The 8,170-nt window shown below is 36.6% G+C and overlaps 1 non-coding gene and 1 pseudogene across 1 annotated transcript; one reads left to right on the forward strand and one right to left on the reverse strand.

Annotated features, from left to right (window-relative positions):
* Positions 1 to 4,320: 4,320 nt before the first annotated feature.
* On the reverse strand, positions 4,321 to 4,427 carry LOC130043210 (U6 spliceosomal RNA). Its single transcript, XR_008795336.1, has one exon. It is a non-coding gene; the product is annotated as a U6 spliceosomal RNA (small nuclear RNA).
* Positions 4,428 to 5,948: 1,521 nt separating this feature from the next.
* On the forward strand, positions 5,949 to 6,821 carry LOC130043188 (60S ribosomal protein L5-like; annotated as a pseudogene).
* Positions 6,822 to 8,170: the final 1,349 nt, after the last annotated feature.

Below are 8,170 nucleotides of genomic sequence, written 5' to 3' on the forward strand. Positions count from 1 at the left end.
TATTTAGACCATAATTTTACCTAAATTAGATATATTTTATATCCATGACTTAGATAAAAATGATGATTTTACACTCTATAGAACTTTTAACTGAGTATATGGGCTATCTTATAAGAAAAAAAAGAGATGACAGACCTCAATTAGTGAAGCATGGCTACTTCTGAATTCAGAAAGTGTATGGTATGTGGCTTCCTATTTCAGATATGAATGAAAAGACTGACATGGCATGGTCTTTCACAGTTGTTTTAAACAGTGGCTTGCTATCTATCCCAGCTGCAGGAGATCTTCCAGGCAATTATGCAAGAATCACTGTGACCCAGAATCCATGAACACTAATGGAAACACTCATACTTAATGAGCCACCAAAGGCCAGGAGATAGATTGAGGAGAGACAAATTTGGATGACTCTGAAGCTCATTTTCCTTCTCCCACCAACTCCCACTCTCTTAGAAAGTGACTATCACAGCAGTTTTGTATTAGTTCAATAGTGAAGCAGGCTGACACCAGAAGCTGAGCTCAAAGGTGCTCCAGCTGTGCTCTACCCAAGCATGCCTATCTACTGGATGCTGAGAGGACGGAGGAGACATACACTTAGCTGAATCTTTGCTGCTTTGAGTTTTCCAAATAAGCCTTACTTTATTTTACATTTACACCATATAGTGCCATAGTGCATGTGTGTCCATGCATAAAAAAAAGCAGAAAGAATATAAAATTAGACAGCTTGTACACATGGATTTTTTTTAGACCTTGATGGTGGAGAGGAGGAGAACCTATTATGTAGCCAAGAGGAATCATATGATTTGTCAACATTATTTTAAGTAGATGTGGATAATTTAAAACCTATGAATATGTAATGAATAACTTAAAAGGGTCCAAATGCAAGATGTAAATGCATTGTAATAGGCCTTGCTTGTGAAGACAGAAGAAAATATTACAAGGTCTTTAGTGCATATAGATAACTCTGTTTCTATTACCATTAGATTATACCTGTAAAATTCAGATATGAAGTTCAATAAATCACAGTGCAGATTTGCAGCTCGGTGAACAATGTTTCAAATAAAAGTGATCTTACATGCTGAAAGGAATACATATTTGTTTTCTTTCCAATGGGATTTCCATAAAGAAGGCATACTTCTACAGATCATTCGAGCTTATACCTACAACTACAAATCTTATTTTATATGGTTATTGTGAGACCAAGGATGAAATTGGTGTTTCCATATGGCATTGAATGGAACATTTATGACTTCAATGCAATTCTTTGAGTTATAAAACCGTTTTAGGAATCATGTTAAGAGAGAATGTATTGTGTTGATCTGAACTTTTGAAAATCTGGTACATTTTTAAACATCAAATATAAGGGGGGTGTTGTAGAGCCTTTTTGTATCAGTAGTAAAAGTTATAAAGCATAGAAAAGTTTGACTGCATAGGTGGTGTAAGTGAATTGAAGAAGAAATGTGAAATGATTCCCAGAATATAAGGGAGTATTTTGGAAGTTACAAGAGTTAAATTCATAGTCAGGTAAAGAACTCAAAGTCTCAGAGACATTTATGACAGGTATAGTCAGTATTCACTTTAGACACTTTGAAAGAACTGAAATTGCAATATTCCTTACTATTGGACTTATTAAAAATACATCAGGAGAAAAATGATTACTTCTAATGTGGAAAATCAGAAATAGTTACAGATAATGTGATTCATGAGTTTTCAGGAAGCAACAGAATAAAGAAGATAGCTAGAGTTTTATCTTAGTGGGGAAAAAAAGAAGCCTTCTTCAATCTTCAGAAAATTACTAAAAATTTTAGTGACATAACTTTGAAAACGATTAATGGCAGAACTTAGAGAACCAATGGCCGTTGTCCTTTAACAGTCACGGAATAGAACCTGAGGCAAAGTAAAATTTTAAATATGATCATGGGCTTGGCCTGTCAATTGTTAAAGATTAAGCCACCCTATTCCATCAGAAAATCATAAAATTTCTTCTACTTGATAAGGTACTTAATATTCTTGTTCAATTTTCATGAATGTTATATGGGTACATGTTCTATGAATTATAGTTATAACATGGATGGATAGCCAACTTTTCCACAAATGGAGTAGTTGTATTTTGTCATAGACTTAGAGATATTTTGAAATTATAAGGAAACAGTAAAACAAAAAGGGTAAATTTTTGGTAATTGTTGAAGCTAATACATTCATTACTTTAGTAATATGCATTTAACAAGTGGACAAAACACTCTAATTCTATTGTTATTTTCTAAATATTTTAAATTTTTGTAACCAGGGTTTTTTAAAATTTACATTTAAAGTGTCTCACTTGATTTAGCATACAGTTCTCTGAGTATAAAAAATTCAGAGAGTTCTATATGAGAGTTCCATTAGATATGGAACAAGTCTAAGTAAGGGCCTCATGTTGACCTATCACAAAAATTCCTGCCTCCTACGTTATAACTGACCCAGTTACACCTCTGTTCTTCAACAATGACCAGAATGAAAATTCAACACAAAGAATGAGAGAAAATATTTTCCTACCATCCCTATGACAAAGGGTTAATTTCCCAGGTATGTAAAGTCACTGTCACTGTCACTGTCCTCCCGTTGTTCATTGATTTGCTCGAGCGGGCCCAGTAACATCTCCATTGGAGACTTTGTTGTTACTGTGTTTGGCATATCGAATACATAACGGGTAGCTTGCCAGGCTCTGCCGTGCGGGCGAGATACTCTCGGTGGCTTGCCAAGCTCTCCAAGAGGGGCGGAGGAATCAAACTTCAGCCGGCCATGTTGGCTGCTTGCAAGGCAAACGCCCTACCGCTTTGCTATCCCTCCAGCCCGGCCCAGATATGTAAAGTACTGGTAGAATTTAATAAGGAAAATAAATCAGGCCATTATGAAAAGGGAGAAGAGAGGGATAAAAAGAAACTCCTTCAAGAAAGACAGATGATGAAAAGTTTTATAAAACTATTGCTTTTTATCACTGATCATCAGGGAAATGCAAATCAAAACCGTAAGATATCATCTCATACAAATGAGACTGACATATATCACAATGAATAAAAACAGTCATTATTGGTGTGGATGAAGGTAAAAAGGAAACTTCATACATTGATTATGAGAATTTCTATTGGTTCAGACATTTTAGTAAACAATACAAATACTTCTTTAAAACTGAGCTTTGAGCTGCCATGTGATCCATCAATCCCACTTCTAGGCATCGACCCCAAAGTCCAACAAATCTACATAGAAAAGACATTAGCATTCCTATTTTTATTGCAGCTTTGTTTACAGTAGCCAACCAACATCTGCAAACAACCCAAATGTTCAAGAACAGATGACTCGCATAAGAAACTATGTTACATAAACGTAATGGAATGCAAAAAAATGGACAGAATTATGCAATTTTCCATTACAGAGATGGACATGTATAGTATCATGTTAAATGAAGTCAGTCAGCATGACTCCAGAGGAGGGAGACATATAAAGAATGATTTCTCTTATAGGTAGCACTGCACTCACAATTTGTTGTGACACGATACTGGTGCCCGCTCAAGCAAATCAGTGAACAACGGTAGTACACTGCTACAGTGCAGTGCTACCTATAAGAGAAATCATTCTTTATATGTCTCCCTCCTCTGGAGTCATGCTGACTGACTTCTGTCCATTTTTTTGGTATATCAGATACATCATGGGTAGCTTGCCAGGCTTTGCCATGCAGGCGACATACTTTTGGTAGCTTGCTGGGCTCTCCAAAAGGGGACGGAGAAATAGAACCCAGGTTGGCTGTGTGCAAATCAAATTCCCTACCTCTGTACTATCACTCCAGTCCCTCTCTTATAGGTGGGATATCAAAACAAAAAATGTAGTAAGGGAACAATGGCAAACAAAGTTACAGAATCTAAGAACTGGCCTAGAGAAGGAGACATGGAAAGTGAAGAGAAGATGGGAAGGGAAGGAGGTAGATGAGAAGGGAAACCCTGAGAAAATGGTGGAAAGGAAAAGGCACCTGAGTGGAGGGTCTAGTGCAGTGTGCATAAAACACTACTGTTGAAGTCTTATGAAAGTATAGATTGCTAAAACTTGAATAATTTTTCAAAAGCACCATAAATATTAAATTAGATATAAATTAGACAACAGAAAAATAGTTAAAAAATTGTTTTCTCTTTGATATCACTGTTTACACGCAGGAATTGTTTTTTTTAAATTAATTCTATTAAATCACCGTGAGATAGTTACAAGCTTCCATGTTTGGGTTACAATCACGCAATGGTCAAACACCCATCCCTCCACCAGTGCACATTCCCCACCACCAATATCCCCAGTATAAAAAATAAGGAACGCTTCACAAATTTGCGTGTGATCCTTGCGCAGGGGCCATGCTAATCTTCTCTGTATCTTTCCAGTTTTAGTATATGTGCTGTCAAAGCGAGCACTACACATAGGAATTCAACAGATTTCTGTGAATTGATTTTGTGAACTGTAACTTCATGTATACATTCATTATATTTAAGAGTTTAGTTGGAGTCTAATGTTTTCTGTGTATATCTTCTGTGAATAAATACAGTGCTACCAATTTAAATCTCCTTATTTTCTTTCTATTTTTTTTCAAAATTACTGTGGCTAAGGCTTCCAATGTTATAATGAATAAAGATGAAAGTTAGCAGCCTTACTTGAATCTGATGTTAAAGGGAAGACTTTTGACTTTTGTTTTGTTTGTTTTGCAACCACACCCAGCAGTGCTCAGGCCTTCCTCCTGTCTCTGCATTCAAGAATCATTCCTGAGGGGGATTGTGAGACCATAGCGGGTGCTGAGGATAGAACCAGCAAAGCAAGCTTTCTATACTCTGTCCTATTGCTTCCAACCTGACTTAGTTTTTGTTCTTTTTTTTCTATTAAATATGTTAGGTGCAAGTGTGTGGGAAATGTCCTTTGCTAAACTGACCTAAGTCCTTGTATTCACATTTTGCTGAGTATTTTCATCATACATGGGTATGAAATCATGGCAAAATGCTTTTGTTTAATCTATTTATATAATTTCACGGTTTTGTTATTGTTATTTTGGTGTCATATTCAGATGATCTCAGGGATCCCCCCTGGCAGGGCAATTGTGAGTTCATGAGGGGTGCAGGGTTTTAGTGCAAAGAGACATAATCAAGGCGGATACCCTACACCTGCTGTATCTCTCTTCAGCTCTGGTCACAGGGATTCAAACTTTTATTCTATTAATGTAGTATATCACAATACTTGTTTGACATGCATTTTAAACCTTATATTCCTCAGATAACTCCGAACTGAATAGCTCTATTAATGTATTTAGCTGGACTGATAGCACAGTGGGTACTGTGTTTGCCTTGCATGCGGGTGACCTGGGTTTGATTCCTCTGTCCCTCTCAGAGAGCCTGGCAAGCTACCGAGAGTATCTCGCCTGTGTGGCAGATGCTGGAAAGCTCCCTTTGGTGTATTCTATATGCCAAAAAACAGTAACAACAAGTCTCACAATAGAGATGGTACTGGTGCCTGCTTGAGCAAATTGCTGAACAACAGAAAGATAGCGCTACCATATAGTCACTGTCACTGTCACTGTCCTCCCATTCTTCATCGATTTGCTGGAGTGGGTCCAGTAACATTGTGAGACTTGTTACTGTGTTTGGCATATCGGACATATCACGGGTAGCTTGCCAGTCTTTGCCAGGTGGGCGTGATACTCTCGGTAGCTTGCCAGGCTCTCTGAGAGAGGGTGAGGAATCGAACTCAGGTTGGCCTATATAGAAAATTTCAAAATAATAAAAAAAATATGAAGAGCTTAATTTTTCATTTAATGGTTGAGCTATTTAGAGTTTTTGCAATTTAATTTGAATTAGAAAATTCACTTGTAATTCAAAGTTTTGGTACATGTAATGTATTGACTAAGTAGGTCTGGGTTGTGCCATGGATGTAGATTATTGTTTCATATCATGGGATTTGGTAAAGTTCTCAAGAATAAGGCATACTTCAAGAGATAACAAGTGAAATTTAGAAGGCTGTGAGAGGGCAAGACTGATTACTGTGCTCAGAAACATTTGGTGGTCAGGGTAAAGATGGATGTCACACACCAAAATATAAGATTGTAGTCTGCATAACCAACAGAGACATTACTGTTAAATGCTTATGTCTGCATAGGAGGATATATGCTAGTTTGTGTTGCTTGGTGCTCATCAACTTGGAAAATCTGGTGTGTAGGTTGGCCTGACAAATTGTGCAGCAGCTTATTTTACTGGACTGATGCTGGCCTACAGACTTCTCAGTAAATTTGGCACAGACAAGATTTGTGAAGGCCCAGTGGAAGTCACTGGAGCTGAATATAATATGAAAGCATTGATGGACCACGTGGTGCCTTCACCTACTATTTGGATGTAGGATTTTTAAGAATTACTACTGCAAACAAAGATTTTCTGGGTCCTGCAAGGAGCTATGGATGGAGGCTTGTCTACTCCTCACAGTGCCCAATGATTCCTTGATTATGATTCTAAAAGTAAGGAATTTTACATTGGAGTACATTGGAAATACATTAAAGGAGTAGAACTTTGCAGACTATATGTGTTACCTAATGGAAGAAGATAAAGATGCCTACAAGAAACAGTTTCTTCAACACAAATGAAAATAGCGTCACTCCAGACATGATAGAGGACATGTATTAAAAAAGACAACACTGTCTAAATGAAAAAAATCTAAAAAAAGAGGGTTACTCACAATCCCCCCCCCCAAGAGTGATACTCAAAATATCTCTTGTCCAGAAGAAAGCTGGAGTAGCCAGAAAAAAAGCAAGTTTTCTCAGAGCACAGGAATAGACTACTGAGAGCTAAAACAAAACCATAATTTTTAATGGAGATTTTTCCAAGACAGTAATAAACCTTTTATATGCCAATCCAAGAAATTTAATTCAAGTATGATATTAACATTTGCTGAAATATTAGGTTATCAAACAAGACTCAATGAATTTCAAAACACTGAATGTAACACATTATAACTTTTAAAAGAGATGGAATAAAGTTGGAAATAATTAACAAATAAGAAACCTTCTTTCAACTTTTAAAAATATGTGGAAATTAAACATACTCTTAACTATAAAGGAAAATACCAAAGGAAATTAAAGAAACAACTGAGGAATAATAAAAAATGAAAACACAACACCCCAAATTTATGAGATCCTGTATAATCAATGTTCAAATGAAAAATTTTAGTTGTATATATCTAGCTGAATTTCTTCACTATAAAATTTTTTCACTTGTTTATTTTGAGCAAAGTATGCAATCATATGTAGATATAGAAAATAATACAAAGAACTCCCCTGTATCTTTCACTGTTGATTTCTCTGATTTTATTTTATTGTAATAAAGTAGCTCACAGTAACTTACCACATTCAGTATTCCAACTTCAGTTCCACCACCATAACATTCCCACTGCCTTTAATTACCTTCCCCTCCACCCAAGCCTTTTCATGTGGAGTGGAGTCTGTGCTCTCCAGGGATTCTGAGATATTGGATAAGGTGATAAAACTTGAGAGATTTATTTGTGAGTCCCTGAATCATGGGCATTAATGAGCTTAAATGGTGTCAGAGGTGGTTCGTGGCTGCACAGCTGTGGGAAGCGGGCAGGGGTATGGGTGGAGGTCTCCCATTCCTGACTCCGCAGAAGCGTGGGGATCACAAAAGTCATATACCTGTGATTTTTAGCAGGTTCATTCTCACGAGTGAGGGACTTGATTGAGCCTGTGGAGATGGGCCATGAGCGTGGAAGCAATTTGGATCTAGAGGTTTTTTTGCACTGCTGGGGTTCTGTTGAGATGGGCGGAGGCCACTTCCCTCTTGTTGTTTCAGAATAAATTCAGACTGGCCTGGCCTCTGGGATCAATTCTGCAATTTGTGGCTCTCTTGCAAGATTTTTCAATTCCCTGTTTTTTAAATAGTAATATTTATATGGTTAGAGTAACATGTCAAAATTAGATATTAAATAAAATTTACTGACTTTACTCAGAGATAGCCAGTTTTTAGTTACTACTTTGTATATGTAGACTTAGTTCTGTACAATTTAATCCCATGTAAATTGTACTTCTACCTTAATACTCAAAATACAGAACTATGATCTTTTATCTTTTCTTTTTTTCTCTCTCGCTATTTTCATTTTTATTTACTTTTTA

Source organism: Sorex fumeus, unplaced genomic scaffold (genome assembly GCF_029834395.1).
Source record: "Sorex fumeus unplaced genomic scaffold, SorFum_2.1 ptg000115l, whole genome shotgun sequence".
Classification (NCBI taxonomy): Eukaryota; Metazoa; Chordata; class Mammalia; order Eulipotyphla; family Soricidae; genus Sorex; species Sorex fumeus.